We start from the raw sequence: 27,751 nt of genomic DNA, 5'->3' as shown, positions 1-27,751 counted from the left end.
AACTACTTCCAAGGACCAAGGAACAACAAAACCCACATTTCCACAATGATACACGAACATATCAACTTGGGAACATAACAATATCTGAAGTTCATCAATATTGGTATGTTTTGTACACCGCAGGTGTGACAAGCCTTTTTTCTCTTATTCAAACAGTAATGGGATGTGTTTGAGTGGAAATACGATGATCTGAAAATATACTACATGAAAATAATCCAACATGTGATTCCGATCAAATAAGGGGTTAAGCCATTTCAAGAGAAGCTGAGAAAAGTACATCTGTCAATTGAACCCTCATACATAAAGAACTGACTAAGCTACTGAATGCTCTGATCATTTACATAGTTCTTCATTTTACACGGGCTTATAACTTCATTCGTGTACATAAGAAGTCAGGGGAGATCTGCTTATGCGTTGATTTCTGAAACCTAAACCGCAGCTTAGGCAAAGACAACTACCCCGTGTTGTCGATGGAACACATTCTACAGATAGTATCTGTAGCAGAAATGTTTTCTCTACTCGATGCATTTTCAGGATAAAACTAGGTTCTGGTGGCAGAACCTGATATATTGAAAACTAACTTTCATACCAAGTGGGTTATGTTCACCTACAGAAGAATGCCATTTGGGCTTGTGAACACATGTGTAACCTTTCAGAGTGCCATGAACAACACCTTTTGTGGACTTATCAGACAAAGCATAGTGGTTTACCTTGATGACGTGACTGTCTTTTCCATAAAACGGTCATACCACATAGCCATCTGAAGAAGATATTCAAGCGATGCCGAAAATATCGGATATCTTTGAATCCAAAGAAAAATGTATTTACGGTGTCTGAGGGGAACCTCCTCGGGGACATCATTGCCAGATGTGGGATGAAGGTTGATCTAGTTTGGGTTCAGAAAATTACACAAATTCCTCACCCATCTAATAAGAAATCCATGCAGTCCTTCTTGGGGAAGATCAACTTCCTCTAGAAGTTCATCTTAGATTATGCACAGATAGTGAAACCTATGCAAGACATGATCAAGAAGGGTGCAGTATATAGCTGGGGTAAGAAGGAAAAGAATGCATTCACTCATATCAAGCAGGCTATAGCAGATGTGCTTGCACTTTCAACCTATACTTTAACAAGGATTTCTTGCTATACACCTTTGCCTCCGACACTTTGCTTGTTGAAGTACTCACTCAGAAGGATGAGCTCAACGTTGAACTTCCCATCTCCTTCATGAGTGAAAGCATTCAGGCACCCGAACTCAACTACCCCACCATCGAAAAACAAACATACATAATATATAAGGAGGTGAAACACCTCAGCCCTACTTACTGAAAAACCATTGCATAGTCTTTGTGCCACACCCAACAGTCAGATCACTTCTTGTGCAACAAGAGCTAGGTGAAAGATGTGCAAACTGGATGATAGTATTGCAAGAATATTTTCTTGACATCAAGCCATTTCACACTGTCAAGGGTCATGGTCTCTGCAAACTTGCAGCCGGAGCAATCCATGCACAGGAGGAAGAATAAGAGCTCACTGGTTGGGAGCAAGAAATTGATATGTACGATGTAGAGTGAGCACCACCCACTTCATGTAGAAAATCTTGCTAGGAAGATGTGTACTACTACCTTGAGCATGGCACCATGCCCTCTCAATTCTCCATGTGACAGAAGGTGGCACTCTGCCTCAAATCTTTACCTTATCAGTCGGTGCATGGAGTGATTTATAGAAAGCACAACAACATAATTTTTCTCAAGTGCATGGAGGCACATGATTTTGGGAAGGTCTTGCATGATCTGCATGACGGACCAGCCATGGGCCACATCGCGGGAAATACCACTGCACACAAAGTCACATGAACTGTTTTCTACTGGCCCACATTATTCAAGGATGCACATGCTTATGCCCACAGGTGATCGGTCTGTTAGTGATGCATTGGAAGAACACGAAGGCTAGCCGCCCAGCTGCACCCTGTTGCAGTGACTGAACCATTTAACAATGGGGCTTAGATATCATTGGGGAAATTTTCCCAAATTCGTCGAAAAAACACCACTACATCTTGACAGGGATAGATTACTTCACACGGTGGACAAAAGCAGTTCCACTTAAGCAGGTGAATGACTAGGAAGTCATTAGCTTCCTTCAATAGAACATCATCTCACGATTTGGATTTTTGGTATCACTTATTTTTGAAAATGCAACTTACTTTTCACCTTTAAATATCTATGATTTTGCATTGAAATATGGTATCATGCTTAAACACTCAGCTAACTACTACCTGCAGGGAAATGGTCTCACCAAATCTACAAATAAAAACCTTATCTGCATTACCAAGAAGACCATTTACTCTGAATAGCGAAACTAACACTCTGCTTTGACGAATGCCTTATGGGATGGCTGTGTAACACCCAAACCCTCTATGAACACTTTGCCATACATCCTAGTTTATGGGAAAGAAGCCATCCTTCTGCCAAAAATCTACTTACCTTCTCTCCAATTATCGCAAGAATCTCAAGGAAGAACAGATGAAAGCAAAAGAAAATCCACACTCCACCAAAATGGTATGAAGAGATGGTTTGGCAAGAAGTCTCCAGGGAATGCTAACTTGAATGTGGGTGACTTAGTCTTGAAATGGGACAAACCCCATGAAGATAAAGGCAAATATACAAAGTTTCAGTCCCTGTGGATTGGTCCATACACTATGTAGGAGAAGCTTGGCCCACACACGTACCATGTACAATCACTTAATGGGAGGATTGAAAACCTTCCTATCAACAATGAAGACTTAAAGCACTATTTTTGGTAACTAGGGCCGTGCCCCGCATTATGTACATAGTATTTTATTGCTCAATGTCTTGTCGCTTTGCATTGTTATTTTTTCTTTGTTTTGTTTTGTTTGCTTAATATCATGCTATTTTTGGTTTTTCCAACAAGTGCTACCCTCTACTGAGTTTTTTCTTTTGAATAAGTATGTGGTTGAGATCCAGAGAGTCTTGTGACACTGTAGCACTTGGCTAGCCCTATGTTCGTCTTCTTTGTGCTTGGTTATAACCTTTGGCTGATGAAGTCTTGATGGAAAATATGAGCCATTTGTAAGGGAAGCTATGGTCCAACCATGAACCTATGTCCACACTGTAAAACTGCATGCCTTCTGCTCTGTGTGTTTAAGCTTATCCAAGTAGTAGAAACTGAGAAGGGGAAAATCTAAATGAGAAAACCTAAATCATAGGTCTTACATGCTTCTCTAAAGGAACAACCTATTTTTCTCTCAATAAATTGGGATCCCTCTTCCACCCCAAAAATAAATAAGTGCCTATGCATAGTCCTCTTTTCAAAAATACAAAGGCAAAAGAAGAGAAAGGCTTCTTGCACAGAGAGGTGAAGCATGCAACTCCACTGAGGTATTGACCAAGCTCGCTAACAGTTGAGAAATGTGTGTGTTCTTGTGTGACTTCATTGGGGTACTGTCCAGGCCTGCTGGAAGTGGAGCAACATGAGAAATGAAAACTTATACTCTGAAAATTTAAACTCATGAGCCAAACTACCCTTCCCAATTTCGAAACACTGTGATCAAGATGAAACTTGTTGTTGTGTTGGATTGAGTTGGAAAAAGGTGAACCATGTATGTCCATGGGGTAAGTGGGGAAATTGAAGTAACCTACACAATGATGCAATACTCCCTGATAGACCAAGGCCCTGTGCTATCAATGAACTGAAAGAGAGAAGCTGGTATTCAACCAATGTGTCACCAAGTGTTGTAGCAGTTGCAACACCCTCCAAAATTTTGACTTACATCTAATCTCAGATCCTTCCTTGGTTTTTTCCTTAATGATTGCAAACACTCGAGCTCATCCCATGAGCTCGTGTTGAGTTTTTACACCATCTTTTCTTGACCATTCACTGGTTGTCTTTTAGCATATTAGTTGAAATATTGTGCTTGTGGTCTCATTCTGGCTATGTTCAAGGTATGTCTTTGTGTGTACAAGTTGTGTTCACTATGTAAGCATATGTCACACTCAAAAATGAAGTTTTATGCAATGTCATGTAAGTGTTGTCATGGTCATTCAACGATTTATCTCATGTGTCACACTTTTCGCTCTCACCCTTTAGTGAGTCACACTGAGCATATGTTGTTGTTGGTTTGAGGTGTCTTGTCATCGAGTCACGTTGAATGTGTGTTCACAAGGTCATGTATACAAGATTTCACTCACTCACAAACTTAACCATTTTTTCGAAGATATGTCGACTGGACCACCCTCCATCAACCGGAACTTCACTGAGTTGCATTGCGCAATCTCAACCCTAAGTGACCAAGAACTGTTGCCCATAACTGCACAGAGATTGAGGTTGCCCTCCAGGTAGTCTGCACTGTGTAATCTTGGAATCAACCTGGTTGAATGTCACCCAGAAAAATGCAAAATTTTCCCAAGAAGCCATCTCAGTTTGCAATTCCCACAAGCCTATCTATCAAGCCTCCCGTTGGTCAACTGGAGAATTTGACTCAAGCAGTGACCAAGGGTTGTACTCATCCCAAAAATTGAGTAGAATTTGTTAGCCTACCAATCTACACTAGCTGAATAAATTGTGCAGACATGAGGGACAGGCACCCGATGCCTATCACTGCACTTTCTCGGAAATTGCACAGTTTTGTTAGGTTGTACCCCTAATGGCTTGCTTGCCACTCCTCTTGAAAATTGTGCAGTTTTCAAGGACGTTCCACCTGCTTCTTAGCACCTTGCTTAGCTTGGAAAATGTGCAGACATGTCTTGCATGACTGCCTCCCAAACCTGTGTAGTTCTAACCAGCAAGCTCTCGCAGCTCAATCCCAGCAGTTTCAGAGCCTTTACTTCTCTTTGGGTCACCTGCACCCAGAAACTAAAGATGATGCATCATGGTAGACTAGGGGATTTATGGATTTGATGTCGTCTCATCATGAGTGATTTCAGAGACAAGTACATGGATGAGACATGGTGAGATGATGAACAAGATGAAAAAGGAGCACATGCTAGGAGACTTGTTCGCGAACAGATAAACACATGAAACATGCCAAGTACTAGCAAAGGGGACACATGCACATGCAATATCAAGTGAACACCAAGATCATCGAAGAACTCACACACCTTGGCATGTGGAGGTGAAGCTATGATACACCAAGAGCACACTCATCACTCAACAACACAAAAACTCAACATGGACACCACCATCAACATGAACATACCAGTAGTGTCATGTCGAGTCATGACATGAGTCATCCTAGCCACATCACTACTACGGGCCATATTGCTGTAATCAATGTACTGTAATGTGGAAGTCCAAGAGACTGACATATGAAGTTGAAGAGTCATGTCAATCGATGAGTCATGTTAGTCAAAGAGTCATGAGGTAAGTCAAAGAGTCACAAGGGTTAAGTTTACCCTTGGCTATATATACCTGTCATATGTACATGCAAAGGAATTTTCACTTTGACTGCTCCCACATAACCTTGAGATTTTGTAGTCTTTTCTTCGAGGAGCAAGTAGTGGCTCCAATGCCCCACTATTGGGGTTAGTGATGTATGGTGTACGGATGTGTCTTGGAACTTTCTCTTAATTCCAAAGCCTATTAACATGCCAACACATTTTCACACATGTATTGTATTCATTTGTAATATTATTCTTTGGATGCCTGTAATGCATGCTGATTTAACCTATACTAAGATAGTTGGACTATTTTGGTTGTTTTAGTGCATATGTTGTTGGAAATGTGTTGTATCAGTTGTTATCACTGTCTTGCCCGTGCAGACTACTCCACCAGACACTAGATGGATTCATTCTTGTAAACCTTTTATAACAACCACCACACTCATGTGGACTACATCATTAGGTGGTGTACGTGCTATCTATTCACTTTGTGTTTGTGACTCCCACATCTATGTGGAATACTCCGCCAGAAGCTATGCATATCCTGTTGTGTTGTGTGTCTCTAACTCAGTTGGCACTACTCCCTTTCGACTTGAGACTCACTCTCACTAACTATACCACTCTCATGTGCTGACAAGCAAGAGCTAAGGCATATCTTTAAGATAATGGCAACCGGACCATCATATAGGATGGGACTCCTACACCAAATAGTGTGAGGTCTAGTTGGAACTTTATATCGGGGAGATCCCCTAAATGTTGGCGGGTCCAATACCATCAACACGACTATACTGGGATCAAAACTAGATTCTCAAGTTTTGTAGACCAAAAACAAATCTTGATTTAATATCTAACTTATCTGCCTCTACATCGTGGGCAACACTCGTTGTTAGTGAGGATTTTGACAATAGCAACTATGTCTTGGTTATGAAATTCGTAAATCCATCAAACTTACTGCAAAAAAGAAGCTGCTCAACATTACTAATAATGATTTAAAAAGAAAACAATATTTAATCTTTCTAAACCGCTATTTTTTTAATTTAAATCGATGATTTCCGTCGAAACAAAATTTTAAATTCTAATTAGAAAAATCAATGTTAAATAATATGAACCTGAATTTTTAGAATAATAAAATATTATATTTTAACTTCCAACTTAATTAATTCAGTTATTTTTAGAATAATAAAATATTGTATTTTAACTTCCAACTTAATTTATTCAGTTATAGTTGTATGATGTGAATTCTTTTAATGACAAAATGCCGAATTTTAAATTTTAAATATAAAACTTATAGTTACATGAAATCATTTAGTAATTCTAATTAAAAAAAGAATTATTATAGGGTTTGAATTCTTTAATACGAAAACCTTGAATATTAAATTTTAAATATATATTGGTTATTTACAATATTAATTAACTTGTAAATGTAAATGCAAAGAAAAATGAAATTGTATATTACGTATATTTCAAAATAAGGAAATAGTATTCCATGACAATATTATTCTTTAATGAGACTAATGATTTAGAGGTTGGCAAAGAAATAAGGCATTGCTTGTATTGCTAAATGATTTTTTTATTTTTTTTTAATTATAACTTGTATTTTAATGAAAAGTTTTGATTTTTTTATTATATATATATAATATGATTACGATATTTTGATAAGGCATAAATATAAATAGTTTTTGATAATAAATATCTACATTATTAAAATATATTTCATCATGATTACTATATATTATTTGTATTTATAAAAAAACCAAAAGGACTTATTAATTGTGTGATAAATTTATATATGAGTTATTTCTTTTAAATCAATATTTTTGATATGTAAACAATAATAAATTGATAGTAACCCAACAAAAGTCAGAAAATGAAAATTTTAGTAGGAGACGTTCATGGTTAAATTTTAGTACGAGAGATTCATGGTTATTAGGTTGCTTTGGCTTTGAGGAAAGATGAGGGGAGAAGTGATAATAAAAGAACATGATCCACTAAAACTAATCAATTATCTATGATAAGGAAAACTCATAAAAATTGAGTTAATGGTTTTGAAACATTTGGTAAAAATATGATGTATTACAATACTTGCTTATGCTTTTAGAAGTTATGCATGACCCAAAAAGAGGATAGATTAAAGTCATAACCACGAATATTCTTGAAATATATTGATAGAAAATAAGCAAGATAGCTTATAATTAGTTTAACTGGGACATTCTTTATAGCAATTTGGAACTTATAATTAAAGTAAGAAGTTAACTTACATTGATGAGCATGGGATAATCATTGAAATGTGTCAAATATTATAGAGTTAGGGGGCTTTCCAATGGACATGAAGAAGATGCCATAATACACAATTATATAATATAAACAAGTCAAGGTAACCTAATGGAGCAACACAAACACTAGCTATTCATGCAATATGTGGAGAAATTATGATTTAATCAATTTGAGAGAATACTAGTATAGTTCTCTAAAAGTACATGTCAAAAGAAGTCAAAATTAGGACCAATATTCATTAAGATAGTAAGAAGCCACCCTAAAAGGGAAATAAACCTATTATTAGAATGAAAAGATGGAAAAAATATCATGAAAGGCAAGGTTTTAAGAATGGAAGGAAATCTTTCTATGTTTATCCATAATGTTGTGATATTTGGATAATTTTACTTTAAGAATAAAGGCATAGATAGAACTTGTAATTTTTATAATGAAGATAACAAATGATAACCCTCATAACTATGACCAACATAGAATGAGAAAATGAATTAAAATGAGTAATAGATAGATAATTAAGATGAGTGATTGAGAATTTCACAAACAAGTAAAATATGTCAACCATAAGCAGTAGACATCATAGATCATGACTGCTGATTTGGATTTATGAATAGTCATGATGAAATAACTTAGCACTCTCAAGATATCCCATGAATAAATATTCCCGTGGAAAATTATTGTGGAATCATAGAAGTATTTTCATATAAAAACACAATAAGGATAAATGTAAGCTCTAAATAAGGATGATGCCTACCAAGAGGAAATATTATCAATAAACCATTGCAAGTAATTGAGTGGGTAATGATGAAGATCATTGGTGATGTTACACTATCTAGAATACAAAACCATGAATTCTTGTATGATGAGAAAGAAGAAAAAAAAGATAGGAATTAGGAATATTTCACAGATGAAAAGGGAAAATACCTTAGCATAAAGTAGTATTTTCATAGTAATTCCAAGATTAGTGATAATTGAGTAGACTACCAAAATGTCCAACAACAATATGAAATATTATGATTTGAGTAGTTAATCAAAGCTCCTATGATTCCTTTTAGGTGTATGACATTGAATTGTCAAGAGAAATATGGAAAGGTAATACTGTTATGGGATAATTTGTGGGATAAGACTAAGGGGTATCTATCTCTCAAGTGGAATTTTCTCTTAAGGATATTAATGAGTGGATTGAACAACATGATTGGTGATAGTCATAGCGATGACTTAAAAGATTTAAAAGTATCAAGATTGGAAATTGTGAACACTCGTAATTAGTCAAGAATGACAAGCAATAAACTAAGAAAATGTTCAAAGGTTCAAATGGTTAGAAATAACAATTCAAGTATAATAAGGAATGTTGTTGTCAATTCTCTAATGATACTTTGAAATAAATACACATAAATTGACAAAATAAGCGAGAATCAACTAATATAAGGTATATGAGACTAAGTTTCACTCATTGTTTTGTGATTGTATTAATGATATATTGACACTTTACATAAAACAACTACTAAGTTTGTGCCATTAGCTTTGAAATAAATTATTACCAAGCATAATAAGCATAGAAAAAAATTGGTGGATGATAATGGTAGTAGTGGTTCAAATGCTTCAAATTCTAAGCCAACTATAGTCTTCACAAGCCAAAACTGAAAGTGGAAAAATCTCTTGTCCAACTTGAAGAAGGGTGAATCTATGATAAAGCGATCAAGTGGTATTGAGATAGGAACCTGATTAGATAAAAAAATCTTTATTTTTTATGAGTAGTGACAATCACACAAGTGATGGATAAATCACCAAGGAAGGATAATCCCTTATGTAAGTGGATTAAGCATGACATAAGACTTAAATAATGATGACCTCTAGTGTATCCGTGTCATTTGGATAAGAAAAATATGTATAATGATCATGGAATTTTAATTTGATATTGATGATTTAAAGAATGATTGTACAACTCATAATATGTTAACAATGAATTTCACTAAAATTTCCTTGGGGAACGAAGATTACATGACGAGAGATTAAGTATCAAGATAATGAGGCTCATCTGAAATTTAACAATGTACTTGAATCAGTATACCTATGATGTAAATGATCAACATCCGAGTTGGAAGAAGTGGTAATGATTATTGAAAAGTAATTGGTATGTTGATGAAAATATGACACTAATGGTATTAATGAGGTATCTTATATCCTAGATGGATGTTGAATAATCTTATTTCATATTGGTATTCAAATAACAATAAATGATTTTTTTATTTTTTTTTGTTATCAATCTTGATAAGAATGCTTATAGTGTATTATTGTTCCATAATTGATAAATATTGAGATGATTCTAATATTGATGATGTTTTATGACATGATGATATCATGATAATGATGCACATGCGATTCTCATTTATTTATTTTGTTATAATAATGATGTCGTATTCTCATGATGGATATGATATAGAGATTATAATGTTATGATATGTGGTTCATTTATTATGTGATGTCATGACATAACCTTCATGCAAATATGTTGATGTTATAACTTATGATGGTATTTCATGATGTGAGGCATGTGGTACTTGCATGTAGATTTTCATAAGCATGCACTTTGTTATGATTTAAAATGTTGTGATTAACAATGATATTATGATATCACGATGACATGCAAGAGTTGGCATGTGGACTATGTTTTATGATACTATGATTATAACTAATGCATTAATTGCATGTTCAGATGTGGTGACAGACAAGAACTCCAGAAATGGGCCAAGAGTGCCAATTTATTTGATGATCTCATGGGAGCCCATACCTGCGAGGGAGAATATGTAACACCATATGGTCTAGGGACATACTCAATCAACACTACATATTCCAGTGGTTCCTTTGTCTTGTATAGCTCTTGAGGGGTTATGATATAATCTTGAGGAGGCCAAATGTCTATATTGTAGGTCAAGTGCCTGATATTAGACTATGATGTAGAAGTTTGGTGGGGGTGTAAGGACTTCGATGCTTGGGGTTGTGCACCTTACTGAGTGTGGAGGGAGTGAGATAGCTTTTCAAGATGCATGAGTAATACTGCACGAAGTACTGAGCTTGATGTCTGCCTTGGGGCAAATGAAGTCTGAGTCAGGCGCAAGCCTTGGGACCAGCCTTAGGCTATGGTATAGACTGATGAGGCTTTACACCTAGTTCTGAAAGTTGTTAAAAAGGACAGAGATTCCTTGGGATTTCCCTCGTGATGTGAAAAATTTTGATGCCTATTGGTTATACTAGTTCAGCAAAGGGTGTCAGGAAAATATGAAGTAATAAATAACTAAATAAAATAAAATGTTAAATGATTCAATTTAACTTTAGGATGAAGTTCCTTAAAGAGAGGCAGTATGTAATATCCCTAATAATGGTAATAAATAAATAAATATTAAAATATAGATAAATAATAAAAAAAAAAGATAATAATAAATAATAAAGAAAGATAATAATACTAAATAAATAATAAATAATGAAAAGAATATAATAATAATAAATAAATAAATAATAAATAATAAACTTGAGTTCTAAATAACTATATATAAAAGTAAACTATGAAAATAGTAAGAATAAGTAAAGTTAATAAAATGTAAAAATGAATAAAATAAGAAAGAGTCAAATTAAGAGAAACATTAAATTAAGTAAAACTTAAAATAATGAAATAAAAGTTGCATGTTGACACATGGAATGTGTGCATGCAGATCCCTTTCCATTTTTGGTCTATGTAATGCATGATGAGGAGGATGAGATTCATCCATTCCTTCATCTACTTTCTTGGGAGAAAGGTGTTGTGAGACTAAGGATTCTTTGGTAGTACTATGTTGATTGAGGGCTCGGGGGCCACCAACATAGAAACATTATGTGCAGCTAAGCCTACGGTTGGGTGGAGAGTCGTCCTCAAAATTTTTATTGTGGTTAGCAGGATTCAAATAATTTTCAACTCTAAAATCACAAATAAGGAATATTGTAGATACCAGTAAGTCATCTCTACTCACATTTTCCGAAAATTCCAAGTAGAAACACACAATTACATATACAACTAATTATATCAATTATGGAATTAATAATAATCACACAAGTTATTCAACTAATTAATATAGAAATTTCACAAAACACAAGTAGAGATGACTTCTGTGTAGCGACAATATTTCTTACTTGTGATTTCAGAGTAAACAACATTTGAATCTCGCTAACTGCAACAAAATTTTGTACCTTTTTCATGATTTACTTAGTTAACATAATAATTAACCACTACTTACAATTATAGACATATTACGAAGACATTATAGTATACCATATAAAATTTTGTAAAATTAAATGTTTAAAGAAATATTGGTACTCAAGATTGCATTTTCTATAACTTGGTTGTTTGGATGGAGGGCTATGTTGGCAAGGTTTGGGAATTTTAACGTTAAAACTTTCTTCTCCGTGAACTCTCATATATATATATTCAACTATTAATTATTTATTAAATTACAAAAACTATATAACATTTTTAAAACTATAATTAATATATAATAACAATCATATATTACATTACTTTTTTTTTAATTATCAATAATATTGATTAGAGAAAATCTCCAATCTGAAGTTCATTTTTAAAAATATAATTAATATATAATAGCAACCATATTACATTACTTTTTTAAAAATTATCAATAATATTGATTAGATAAAATATCCAATGTGAAGTTTGACAATATTGTGGGAAAAATCTCACACTTCACGACTAAATTTATACAAATTAAAACCATTCCATTATTTATCATTAGATTGAAAAATAAATAAATAAAATCCATTAAATTCCCACATTGATGGTACAAACATGATCACAAAAGTGATTTTGTGATAGTGGTGTTTAAGTATTACAAAAATGGAGAAATTTTGATTCAAGTTACTGAGTAGTGCGTTATTTAAATATTAATCCCATAACAACTCAAATTTACAACTCCATCACAAATTGAAGTTGGATAAGCACTAAATTTGAATCTGAATAAGTACAAAAATTTGATGCCAACTCAAATTTACAACTCCATCACAAATTGAAGTTGGATAAGCACTAAATTTGAATCTGAATAAGTACAAAAATTTGATGCCAACGGAGGAGTGTGAGAACAATTTAACCTAGAGTTTGAATAGCAACATTGTGGAGAGGGAGGGGAAGGTAGTAAGAGGTTCAAAGGGAAGGTAGAAGTAGGGCATAGGGTTCGCCATTGTAAAGCGCCTCGACATGTAAACAAGAAAACTTAGAGGAATCAATGGAAAATATGAGAGCCAAAGGGATTGATGTTCTCAAAGAGAATCGAATTTAGTTATACAAAACAACATGCACCACATAAACAAAACATAGAAATGCATGCACCATGAAAGAAAAAACATGCACCACATAGAGAAAACATGTTGAAACATAACCTTATCTAGACGACATCGTAGCCTATGGGGGAGTGATACTCTACACTTTATAGGAATTTAATTAATTCAATTCGAGTCCTCATTATGCATAAGAGCCAGTGTAGGGAGATAGATTTCCTCTTCCGTGCATAATCCATGTCATTGTTTAGTTTACTCAAGTCGAATTCAACGTCGACTTGTCATGCACAAGAAAATACATATTCATATTTAACCAACCAAATTGAGAATGCTACGAAGGGCATCTCTTTTAATTCATCCCCGTAATCTAATGCTGATGCAATGGCTAATCGAATTGAGCGGTCATGCAAACACAAATAAAAATTAAATTCAATAAGGTTTTCACATAAACATGTACTTGTCTCCACTTAATTTTATAGTTTAAGATGATTAAGATATATTTTTAATTTTACATTTGTCTCCATTGAATTTTATATAATAGTTATGTTATTTTAAAATATTTTGATTTTACAATATATATATTATACAGAAGGATAATGAAAATAATAAAAATTGAGTTTTATATAATAATATCATAAATTACTTTTTATATTATAAATTTATAGTTAAGGAATAGTTTGCCATTTTAATATAGAGATAAATGCATGCATGTATGTATTAGTGATTGCATGAATAGTTAAGGTTATGCTAGTCACCTCTTGAAGAGGGAAAGAATGGTAATAAAAGGCTAATTACAGACATTAAGGCAAGATCATTAGATCTGAGAAATTATACCATCACTCAATGCATTTACCTAGTCTATGCAACTTAACAAAGTAAAGATGACACTAACTATTTATACAAGATGTGGAGAACTTATAGGTTATTGAGAAAATAGAAGTGTCGTTCCACAAGGGTAGATGGAAAAGGAAAGAGTAGTATATTTTCAAAGTCTTTAAGAATAAAAGGGAAGTTCCAATTTGATCCCTAAAGTTTGTGGTAATATTTGATTAAATTTATCTTATGCAAGAAGGGAAAATCATGACCTTGTTAAGTACCAGTGCTCTAACCATCGTCTGGCAACAATCCCCCTAACCATGACCAACTTGGAATGATGATGGTGATTAGTGAAAAAGTTATAGAAAGACACTCTAAGGGAATGAGTGGAATTTTCACCAACAATTATAAGAAGTCAATGACAATTAGTAAACTATCTGACCACATAATAGAAGCTTTTGTAATTTTACTTATTTATTTGTTATGATAATGATGTTGTATGCTCATTTTGGGTATGATATGCATAGGGATTATGATGCTATGCTATGCATAGGGATTATGATGCTATGATATGCATAGGGATCATCTTGAGGAGGTCACATGCCTGATATTGTAAGCTAAGTGTCTGATAATGGATTGGGATGCCGAAGTCTGGTGGGTCTATAAGGACTTCGATGCCTGGGGCTGTGCACCTTAGTAAGAGTGGAGGGAGTGGGCCAACCTTTCAAGATGCTTGGAGTACTATTACGTGGAGTATTGATTCGGGTACCTTCCTTAGGGAAGATGAGGTATGAGTCGGGCGTGAGCCTTGGGGTTGTAGTAAAGACCAATGAGGCTTTACGCCTGGTTTCAAAAGTTGGAAAAAAAGATAGAGATTCCTTGGGATTTCTCAGGTGTTGTTGAAAATCTCAATGCCTGTTGGTTATACTAGTTCAACAGAGAGTTTAGGGAAAACGTGAAGTACTAAATAACTAAAAAAATTAAAATGTTAAATGATTCAACTTAACTTCGAGACAAAGTTCCTTAAAGAGGGGAGTATGTAATGCCCCCTAATAATAATAATAAATAAATAATATAATATAATATTAAAATATAAGTAAATAAATAATAAACAATAAAGAAAAGATAATAATAGTGAATAAATAGTAAACCATAAAGAAAATATAATAATAGTAAATAAATAATAAATAATAATGACTAAAGAAACTATAATAATATTAAATAAATAATAAATAATGAAGAGAATATAATAACAATTAATAAATAAAATAATAAATAATAAACTGGAGTTCTAAATATATATATATATATATATAAGTAAACTATAAAAATAGTAAGAATAAGTAAAGTTAATAAAAATTAAAAGGGAATAAAATAAGAAAGAATTAAATTAAGTAAAACTTAAAATAAAGAAATAAAAGTTGGCATGTTGACACATGAAATGTGTGCATATAGATCCCTATCCATTTCTGGAATCGTTTGGTCTATTTAATGCATGATGAGGAGCATGAGATTCATTTATGGATTCATCCATTCTCTTGGAAGAAAAGTGTTGTGAGACAAAGGATTCCCTAGTAGTAGTATGCTGATTGAGGGCTCAGGGGTGACCAACTGAAGAAAGATTATGTGCGGTTGAACCTACGGTTTGGTGGAGAGTCATCCCCAGATTTTTTTTTGTGGTTAATGCGATTGAAGTAACTTTCACTCTCAAATCACAGGTAAGGAATGTTGCCACTAAAGGAAAGTCTTCTCTACTAGTGGTTTTCAAAATTTCCATGCTAATTAGTTGAATAATTTGTGTGATGATTATTAATTCCATAATTGATATAAATAGTTGTACATTTAATTGTGTTTTGTTACAAATGGTTTACTTATGGTTAACTAAGTAAGGAGTATGTATAGATATGTCATCTCTACTCGTCTTTTTCAAAATTTCTATGTTAAATAGTTGAATAATTGTGTGTTGTTTCCTAATCACATAAATTGATGTAATTAGTTGTCTATTGTAATTTTGGGTTCTTACACACAAGGAATGAAGTGTTGGAAAATTGAATAGGTAGGTGAAATTAGGACAGGGATGCTAGCTTATTGGGGCATCCTCTATTGCGCCAAGTTGCTGGAAATAAAAGAGATCGATATATTTGGAGATTGTAAGGTGACCATCGATTGGACAAATCAAATTTGCTCTGTGAAAGCTTCTACCCTTTTCCACTCGATTGGATAATATATTTATTTTCAACCTTTCATAGAGTATTTATCTCCCACTTTTATAGAGAATGAAATGTTGAAGCAGAATCGTTATCTAAATAAGGTTGCAAAGCATATTTTGGATAGAATTCACTTCTAGGGTTTTTCCAATTGCACCATTGTGAGGGATGGTCGCCTAGAAATGTGAGGAAAAGTCCTTCTTTGGTTTTTTTTGCTCATTTTTGAGGATTGACTTCCTTTTGGTAGTTTAACTTCCTTGGTTTTTGTTTCATTTCTATGCATGTTACTATGTTTATTTTTTGGGTTGCAACTTTGATCATCATGACAGAAAATGGGACAGAGGATGTAATTATTTTCCTTGGCTTGAAGGAGTTTCAGATCCACTTTATTGGATCTTCCTAGTATCATGCTATCATATATATTGTGTAGGCACTTGAAGGGATGTGGTCATTATTATACCCATGCATATAGTAAATTTTTCATACATGAATGGAAAACTCCTTTCTATTTCTCTTGAAAAAAAAGGTAAATGAATTTCTTGTCCTAATGTGAGGTCAAGAAATTTACTGACAAATAAGTTTATTTCATTACTATAGGATACATATTATATATTTTAAGATTTTTTGAAGAACAAACATACTTTAAGATTTCAACATCGATCATCTGTAGCTAAATGAACTTTATACTATTTTTTTTTTCTTGAATTTTGTCCACCTTATTTATTTTTTTGATCAATAATATTATTGTAGATATATTCTTTTTTTGTTAAAAGGTTTAATTGAGCCAACATATTCAATATTTTTCTTTATTTTTCATTAATTAATTGACATGTATTTTCTAATTTGTTTTATTGTGATGTTACATGACAACATCTACCTCACATACTGAGTTGTAGAGTGAGTCTCAACACAATAATTGTTATTATTGAAAGAATTAATATATAAGTTAAACACATATGAACCACATTCTTGTCCATGGATATTTATGCTCACTTTATCATGGAGATTCTTAATTTATAATTATACTTTGTTACAATATTATGTCTTATCAACATCACATCCCCAAAAGAACCATAACCCATTTCATATGACACTTGTTCATATGACTTTTTTTTTTAATTAATCAATTCAATTAAAAGAGGAAAAATGGTATAACTACTTTGTAGATAAATCTCAACCTTCAGTTTTTCTATACAACTAAGAATATTCTATGGAGATTAAATCCCTCCAATGTACCTACTAATTATTGATAACTAAATTAAAATTATTGAAGCTCTATTCCAAAATATATATGATACAAATATATCTTTAAAAAAGAAGGATAAGATGATCTTTAAATATTATTGTGATTAATAAATTTATATTAATTAGCCTAAGGGTTAGATTAGTTGGTTGAGTCCCCATAGTTAAATCACCTTTGTTATTGAGAGGTCCAAGTTAAACTCCATGGTAGTGACCCTTTTAAATAAATTTTCTTATTACAATATTCGTAGAAAAAATAAATTTATATTAATTTATTAACTATAAAACGTTTCTAAGTTAATTCTCTCTCTCTCTCTCTCTCTCTCTCTCTCTCTATATATATATATATATATATACACACACACACAATTATTTTAATAATAAAATTAAAGCATTCATAAATTTGTTATACATAATAAAATTTTCGAGGTGACTACATTTTTAAAATATAATCATTCTTATAATAAAATACAATAATGAAAAACAAAACTGTGCGAGTGGCAATTTTTTTTAATTTTTAATTTTTATTTTAATTTTATTTTTTTTAACTTTTATCATTATTATTTTATGTATTCTAAATATTAAAAGAATATATATATATATATATATATATATATATATATATATATATATATATATATATATATATATATACACATATATATATATATATTCTTGCATCACGCACTTGGAAATAGAATTTTGGAGATCTCTTGAGAAAGAGTCTAGAGCTTTTGGAAACCCTCATTGTGGTTACTAGTTTTGATGTTGAAACTATACACCCTAGCTACTGTTGGAACATATTCACTTAGATTTTATAGAAGAAGATATGACCAAAAAGGAGTAAAAGTCAAAGATGTTATCAATTATTTTATAGATTAACTTTTGGTATTCTATATTCTTTTAAAGGTTGTTCTCACAATACCCAAGAGGTTGAGTTCTGTCATATTTAAGGGGCTGAGTTTATCTATTGTGTTGTTTTGGTGGCCAAGTTACCTTCAGTATTTGAAGGTTGAGTGATGTTCCTTCTATTGGCCAATTTTATTCTTTTTTCGGAGTCAAGCTACAACCATATTGAGGAGGCTAAGTAATTGACTTAAAAAGGGTCAAGACCCTTCATCATATCCATTTGTGATGCTTCTTGGGTGTCCATTTAAATTTATGTGGTTATCTAATATTATTGTTGTGTATTGGAGTGATCTTGGGGTTGTTATCCATCATTTGGGTAAGTTGATATTCATTGGATTACAAATGGATTATTATATTGTAATGTTGGTGCATTTCTTAGTTGTCTTATCAGTCACCTAAAAGCATATACATACATAACATGTATGTTGATATTTATCATTTTATTTCTCATATATATTATTGGAGTATCTCTATTAGTGGTATGTACCCTTTCAAAGGCTAATCTAAATTACATGTTGTTGGGTTGAAGCATTTTCATGGTGTGTATATGGTTCTATGTTTACCTTTATTGAAACAAATTATAAAAATTGCACCTACAACCATATGTACACAAATTGTTTGATTAAATACCACATAGACAAACTCAAACAAAATTTAGAAATTTGGTGGTGATTTTGATATATTCCTAGCGAGGTATCTTACAAGGGGAAAAAAATTGTAGGTCCTCGAAGTGCTACATGACACAACTATTGAAAAAAATATGAGGCAAAAATTTCAGGTTGTAATTTGGGGTTTGTAAATACCAAATTTTTGGGGATCACAACAAGAATTTAGGGTTGGGCCTAGGGAGGTTGTGTGATTTTTTCGGAAAGTTTTTCCTTGATGTAAAAGACCCAACAAGGTTATTCATTTTAAAACATTGTCATTACATATATGCTAATTTGGTTCTTAGGCTAGTTAACCACCCACTCCATATTTGTCTTTTGCGATGTGTTTGGTTTTCAATTATACATGTTTATGGATATTATTTTAGTTGTATCTTTGAAATTAGTTAACATGTTATTTCACAAACACTTAGCTAAGAATTATTATAAGGCATAGTCTAAGTCTATTACTAATGACATGGGTAACTCATTGGGAGAAATTATGTTGGTGCCATATTCCCTAAGAGTCCATAGTGCACCTTGATCTGTGCGGGTCTCTCTAGGGCTATGACAACCATTTTTCAAAAAAAAAAAAAAAAATTGAAGATTTGAGAATGACAAAAAATACTATTAAAATCATAATTTCATATAAATGTATGCAGTAGTCTCCAATTATAGTATACTTGCTACATTGAGTGTTATATTCTATGAAAAAATAAAAATTATATATAAATACCACAAATTTTTTCATCAAATAGAAAATCACAATGCTGAATGATTTTAATAATACATAATATATTTATTAATATGACACCACCTTAAAACAAACAACAAAGTTATGATGCATGAGATGCATTACACATTCTGGAGGCATAACTATTATGCAACATTGGCTCAAGAATATGAAAAGATGACTCAAGGGAAAATAATAAAAAGAAAAAAAGTTGTGTGCATTGTTATAATGATGAAACAATTTCACAACATTTGCCCAAAATATTTGCAAATTAGCATTGATAAAAGTTGACTATTACTATCTAAAAAAGTTATTTAAAGGAGAATTATGGACTATAGCAATTCAAATCTATGACAATACAAGTCCATAATGTAGTAGTGACACTTTCAAAAGTAGCAACATCAATTGTATGTGTGAGACCTATGAATTTCCACTTAGGTGAGAACGTCACAATACATGATATATTGTGTAGTTGGTAATAAGTTCATGGAGTAGCTTATATATGTTGCAGATATCTATGCTAGGTGGAGGGATTGGAAAGAAAAACCCCTTAACCCATTTTTTATTATGCCGTTATGTTTCTTCATCGAGTTTCAATGCGTAAATGATTTAGTTATGTAAATGTTAATATATGAAAGAGAGAAAAATAGTTGAGATGTGCATATATAACTAAACATATTAAATAATAAATATGTAATAAAGTGGATGTAGATATGCATGGGCATATAATGTGTTGCATATTGGTTAAATATGGTATGTGTGACTTGACGACCACTTATGGTTGTTTCTTGTTCTGTAACCAAGAAATAATAAAGGTAATAACATGTTGATTAAGAGGTTGAAAAGATTTTGTAAATACCCATGATACATCAATTGTATAAGTAACATCATGATTTTTTATAGAAACCATACATCTATGAATTGAGTCATAATAAAATCACCTAGAAGAAATTTAGGTTATAATTCTTTCAACCATGGTTGATATAATAAATTATTTAAAAATAATAAATATATTCATACATGTGGTGAGTACCCAAGTGATGGTATGGTAAGGGTAGAATCCAAGCACATATAAATATTGTTTAAAAAAGATAATACATTCATATTTAATAGAAGGTTATGTTAACATGGTTATGAGGTAATAACGAAGGCAAGGGGAATGACATGTGAAACAATCATATGTGATATTGTTATGTTTTAGTTTGGAGATCTTACACCATTTCATAAGTATAAAATGACCTTCTTTCTTGTATCACTATCTTGTATTATAACCTTCTTTTCTATAGTAAAGAGCATTAAAAGGAAAAAGATTTTGAGGAATTATCTAGTAGAGAAAGGAAAGTATTTTCCTTGTGTTGTACTATACTAAAAATATGTGTAGATGGTCAAGTAATCATTATTGAAGTTGTTAGGTTATAGTTAAAAGCATTGGATAATTCCTCTAGAGTAAATTGAATTGGGGAACATGCATAGTAATGTATATGCTACCATATATGAATCTTGTAAACATATTTTGATTGCATTGCTAGAGAGCATACTTGTTCTAATAATGCACATTTAATGGAAAATATTTGATTGTAGATAAAATATTAATATCTAAAAATGATTGATTTATTGATATGTCATTATTCTATTATAATTTCATGTGTCATTGTGAATATTACTATAAAAACACTATATACATGAATACTCATGTGTTTGATTGACTAAATGAGAGCTTGAAGAAAGGAAATGTTGCCAGTAGAGTTTCCTTGGATATTGATGCTGGAGCGTCTAGACTTAGCCAGCAATGTGATGGAGTGGTCACATTTTGTGGCTAATACAAGTTTGGAGGAAGACTTGGTTATTAAATTTGTATTAATTTCAAATAAATGTAAGTAGTTAAGAGTGGCCTAATTCTGAACAGAATTGGGAACAAATGGCAAATGATCCTCCCTATGTGGAGATCAAGCCATGTAGTCTAGTTTGTTTAGATTAGGATAGGATTGAATTCTAAATGTATAATTTATTCCTTCAATTATGGAGGAGATGGTTAGCTTAGCATATATGTGTTCCTTTCTTTTTTGAAAGAGAGGCAAGAGAGATAGAAAAAGGAATTCAAAAGATTTGTAAGCCTATGTGCAGCATAGGAGGGAAAGGCCACTAATTAGAATAATTGGGCTAGAGAGGGCAGAGAACCCCAAATACAGTTTTGTATGTGTGTCTATACACAGAGAATTGAGTTAGAATGGGGAACTATGTAAATGATTGCATTTCTTTGTGACAGAGGTGTTTAATGTTGTAATCTAGTCAAGGTTGAGTCTCTGTAATGTATTTATGTTGAATAAAACTAGTGTTGCATGTATGATTATATAACTGGCCCGCAGAGGCCTTGAAGGCTTGGTTTCTCTATATGTGGATGATTTTTGGCATTGGCTCTGTGTTTTCATACATTTCTATAGAAATTGCCCTGATTAAGGTAAATATGGTGTAGTTTGGGTCTACAAGCGGAAACTCCAATTTCACAGAGAAACTGCACGAAAACACTTAGCGGATTTGGCAAATGGACTTGAAATATTATAAATATTCTTTTGGCCTTATTGGGTCCTATATAATAATCGCATTGCATCGGAGGAAGGGAATCGGTGAGGAAGATTGGTGAATTCCGATATTGCAACCAAACCAGAACTGAAACAATATATGAAGGATTGAATAGGTTGTCGAGTCCAAAAGGTTATCACATCAGAGGTTTTGGAATGGAGGTGACATATTATAAAGCGGCATAGTGCTATTGTCGATAATGATTACGCTATCAGATCGGACCTCCGCCAAAGGGATAGCACCGATAGTGTAGTCCAATGGGATTGTTGATTGTGATTGGGCGAGTTGATCTAGACCATTAGATCTTGTCACTCCAGATCGATGGCTCTTAGTGTTCGATGAGTTGAATTTCACGTACAATAAGCGCGCTAATGGGAAAAGGTATAAATCAATGTTTTGTGTGGCTTTTGATACAATTTTGTGTATTCATATATTCTGGTATATATGAGCCTCTGATGGTTTACGATAGTGATATTATGATATATAAATGGTAAGGGGTGATTGGATGGATCATTTTTTATCCATTTGGAGGTTTAAGGCTGGATGCCTGTAAAACACTTCTGATGCATATATGTGGCATAGAACTTTAAAGGGGCCATTAGGGAAATTTTAAGTCCCAATAAGTTATATTGGTTGTGCAATCTTAGGGTTGCATCACTTTTGGTATCAGAGCAGGAAAAGGAAGAAAGTTCCTGCAAAGAGATGTTTTTCCCATCAAGATTTAATACTACAGAGGTATAAAAACAACATCATGTTGAATGAATGAAGTATGGTACCAGATTATAGCAATGAGACTGTATAAGAACTTTTGGGGGAGTTCTTAGAGATTGTAGTAGAACGTGTAGAAGCAAGAGAGAGAGGAAATCCATTCAAACACAAGTGACAGCATAAGAAAGTGTGAAGACAACAAAAATATAGACCAAGAGAAGTTGTGAGACAAGAACCAGATGTGTTCTTAAAAGTAGAGTAGGGAAAGCACTCTGAAGTGGCAGTGAACCTGAAGAATCCAATAAGAGACTAGACAGAGAGGGCAGCTAAAGTGTTCTCGAAAGAGAGAGTGAGAGATTTTAGAAGCCTAGAAGAAGCAAAGGTGTTTCTTAAGAGGAGGTTCTAGATAGAGGACTGTGCTTACCAAAAGGCTGAGTGAGGAGAGCTTAGTGAGGTAAGATCACAGTAAGGAGGACTTGCTGTTGCAGAGGCTTGTTGCATAGGAGCGAGGAGCTCATGGAAAGAGAGGAGAAGAAGATGACTACAGATAGTCATAGCAGAGGTTCAGAAAGAATCCATAACTAAAGGAAAGATGCCAAAGCAAGTGGCATGAGGATGAGTCAAGAAGAGTTTGACAGAGAGAAGGTTGAGATAGATTTCTAGATTGGAATATTAATGGACATGCTGTAGAGAAGCATTGAAGAGCAGAAGCATGGGTGGGCCGTGAGGAAAAGAGTAAAGTGGAAGAGGCTACGAGAAAAGAGAAATCAGTAAGTGGAGTTAGAGATAGTAGAAGAATTGAGAAAGATTGAGCAGATATTGAGTGCTCAAGAGGAACTAAGGAACTCAGAGACGCATAAGCAGAAATGGAAGTTTCCATTTGTAGACTAGAGCAAGGTGAAATGTTGGGTGAAGAGGATAATGAGAGATCAACTAAAGATCTCATGGACTATTGGCATAGTTTAGAACAATTCAAAGATATGTTGACAAGGGAAGCAGATGAGGCAATGAAGCCTTGTGATTTTAATTCTCATAGTTTGTGTATGTTTGTAGGATATGCAGAGGATGATGGACAGTCTGGTGACACTGTCACAACAAAGAATGAAGCTCTTGAGGTGAAGTATGATGGAGAATCCCTTTTAGAGGAAGAAGGTGTTGATCTATTGCAGCAGAAGGAGTTCATAGATGAAATTCTGTTTGGTGTGAAACAATCAGATGAGGTTAATATAGACTAGAAGTCTAATGACAATGCCATAGTGGTACTACAAGAAGGTAAACAACTGAGTTTGTTTAATGAAATTGATAAAAGAGCTTTGCAATATGATAGTGCAGAAAACAGGATAACTTAGGAGGATTGCTAGGAAAAGAATGAAGTTGAGAATGGAAATTTTGATGAACTGCTGGAGAGATTTCACAAGGAAATAGAATTCTTGGAGAGATTGCTCAAGGAACCTAAAGGAGAAATGAAGCTTTCAGAACCTGATGGAGAAAAGGATATGGTAACTATGCATGGTGTGGAAGACAACATTAATAAATATGATTCTAAAATCAGAGAAATTGAGCAGAGATTATTTGAAGGTGAGATGAAAGATTAGGAGCAACAAGGAAGTTATGTCCTTAGAGACATGAAGGAGATAGAAGTATTAAAATAACAAGCTGAAGATGGAAGGAATCAACAATTTAAAGGAGATGATCAGTAACATGAGAATGAATTTGAGGAAGGCATTAGATTGTAGAAGTATAGCAGCTGGTAGTAGAATGAAGAACTAGAGATTAGTCTGACAGTACAAAGAAAAAAAAGTGAAGACCTAAGATACATATGGAGAATGAAGAAAAGAGTCAAGTGGAAGCTATTGCAACAAAGGTGGAATGGCAAGTTGATAAACGAGTTCACATAACTTGAACAAATTCATATTGATTTGTTAAAGAAGGAAAGACTCAGAGAAATGGAGTCACAACAAGAAGGACCTACTGAAATCCAAAAGATCTATGATGGAGGATTGGTGCTTGAAGTATCAAAAGAAAATGGAAGGTATTGTATTTTGAAAACTGAAAGTTGTTGTGTGTTTGCAGGTCATATAGACTTGAGGAAAGAAAAGTAGTTATTGGAAACTGTTATATTAACAAGTGGAGAGATGACTACTCATAGTCATATGTAGAATAAGGAGAAAAATTACAGCCAAGTGCAGGAAGATGTTCAGTCAGATGACATCCAAAGGATAAGTCAAAAGGAGGAAGGAAAAAGAATTATTGAAATCAAAGGATACATTGAGGTAAGGCAACTGTCTAGTGTTGTCATAAGTGAAGGAAACTCACATAATCATGTGATGCAGAGGGAAGAGCAGCTGTTAAACATAGTTGTAGTAAACTATGTAGATATTAAATAGTCATTGGAGATCATTGAGCTTGAAGGAAGCCAGAGTAAGGAAGGATTAAAGACAGATATTGCGGACAATGCAGCTAGTGAAGATTGTGCAGAAATTTTGAGAGAAATTCAAGATGAGATGGCATATTTGTGGCATAAGTCAAGTACTTTGAAGAGGAAGCAAGGTAAAGTATTTGTGTTTAATGAATTTCTTGAATGTGATGAAGATTTCTATGCCAGAAAAAGGAAATGTGAAGTAAATCTAAACCAAGAAGTTAATTCTGAAGAACAGATTGAATTAATGAAGGGTGAGATCAAAAAGTCTCAGAATGATGAAATGGTGTTGAATCTACAGTACGGTAGTGTTGAACTAGAGACGAGTACAATAAAAATAGTAATAGAATTACTATTATACCACAAAAATTTATTGATGAAGAAGAGGCTGGAAGTGACATTTTAGGAGTAGACAAGTATAATGCCATAATCCTTAAGAGTGTAGAAATGAAGTTACCGGAAGAAGAAATATTCCAAGTAGCTAAACAAGAAGGAAGAGTTCTGCGTTTTCAAGAAATTTGTGGAGTTACAGGTATGCTGGAATTTGAAGGAATGATGAAGTCATGAATGAGAAACCAGAAGAAGGACCTGGAATTATTGCAAAGAATCAATGGAGAAGGCATTTGTACATTTAAGAAATGTATATGGAAGGTTATTTGCACAGGGATTATGATTTTCTATTTCAAGAACAATCAGATGCAGGAGAATAATATTCAACATATGAGAAGTGAAGTGGACAAAGAATTGGCTGAGTTATGGAGACTCATACAACAACACTCTGATAGAAAAAATAAAGGACAAAGGAAGAAAGGAAGATTGGCTAGAAAGAATGGTACAGGTGAAGGGAATGGAAAACTGCGAATTAGAGTGAGCAAGACAACGACAAAATATGTGAAAAGGATAGCAACAGATAGTGAGAGCATAGCAAATGGGGCATTACAGCATAAATGATTGAGACTTGAGGGACAAACAACAACATCAGTAACCAAGGACAGACTACCAAACCAAGTATGGGATATAGGAGGACACAGATCAGAAGTGCATGATCAGGAGATCATGATTAATTTAAGCTTTGGGAGTCTGATGCAGGAGCATCTACACCTAGCCAACAATGTGATGGAGTGGTCACATGTTGTGGCTAATACAAGTTTGGAGGAAGACTTGATTGTTAAATTTGTATTAATTTCAAATAAATGTAAGTAGTTAAGAGTGGCTTAATTTTGAACAAAATTGGGAATAAATGGAAAATGATCCTCCCTATGTGGAGATCAAGCCAAGTAGTCTAGTTTGTTTAGATTAGGATAGGATTGAATTATAAATGTATAATTTATTCCTTCAATTGTGGAGGAGATGGTTAACTTAGCATATATGTGTTCCTTTATTTTCTGAAAGAAAGGAAAGAGAGACAGAAAAAGGAATTCAAAAGATTTGTAAGCCTACGCGGAGCATAGGATGAAAAGGCTGCTAATTAGAATAATTGGGCTAGAGAGGGCAGAGAACCCCTAATACAATTTTGTATGTATGTTTATACATAGATAATTTATTTAGAGTGGGGAACTATGTAAATGATTGCATTGCTTTGTGACAGAGGTGTTTAATGTTGTAATCTGGGTAAGGCTGAGTTTCTGTAATATATTTATGCTGAATAAAACCAGTGTTGCATGTATGATTATATAACTAACTCGCGGAGGCCCTGAAGGCTTGGTTTCTTTATATGTGGATGATTTCTAGCATCGGCTCTATTTTTTCATACATTTCCATAGAAATTTCCCTGATTAAGGTAAATCTAGTGTAGTTTCGGTCCGCAAGTGGAAAACCCAATTACACAGATAAATTGCACGAAAACACTTAGCGGATTTGGAAAACAGACTTGAAATATTATAAATATTGCTTTTGGCCTTATCGGGTCCGATATAATAGTCGCATTATATCAGAGGAAGGGAATTAGTAGGGAAGATCAGTGAATTTCGATATCGCAACCCAACTGGAACCGAAACAATATATGAAGGATTGAATAGCCTATCGAGTCTGGAAGGTTATCACATCAGAGGTTTTGGAATGGAGGCAACCTATTATAAAGTGGCATAGTGCTATTGTCAATAACGATTACACTATCACATCGGACCTGCACCAAAAGGATAGTGATGATAGTGTAGTCCAATGGGATTGCCGATTGTGATTGGGCAAGTTGATCTGGATTGTTAGATCTTGTCGCTCCAGATCAACAGATCTCTGTGTTCGATGAGTTGACTTTCGCGTATAATAAGCGCACCAATGGGAAAAGGTATAAATCAATGTTTTGTGTGGTTTTCGATATGATTTTGTGTATTCATATATTCCGGTATATATGAACCTATGATGGTTTGCGATAGTGATATTATGATAAATCAATGGTAAGGGGTGATTGGATGGATCATTTTTTATCCATTTGGAGGTTTAAGGCTGGATGTTGTAAAACGCTTCTGATGCATATATGTGGCATAGAACTTTAAACAGGCCATTAAGGAAAT

Source organism: Pinus tabuliformis, chromosome 2_2, assembly GCF_031772625.1.
Source record: "Pinus tabuliformis cultivar Carrire ecotype Pingquan chromosome 2_2, CPIR1, whole genome shotgun sequence".
Taxonomy (NCBI): domain Eukaryota; kingdom Viridiplantae; phylum Streptophyta; class Pinopsida; order Pinales; family Pinaceae; genus Pinus; species Pinus tabuliformis.
Note: the sequence above shows the minus strand (reverse complement) of the source record.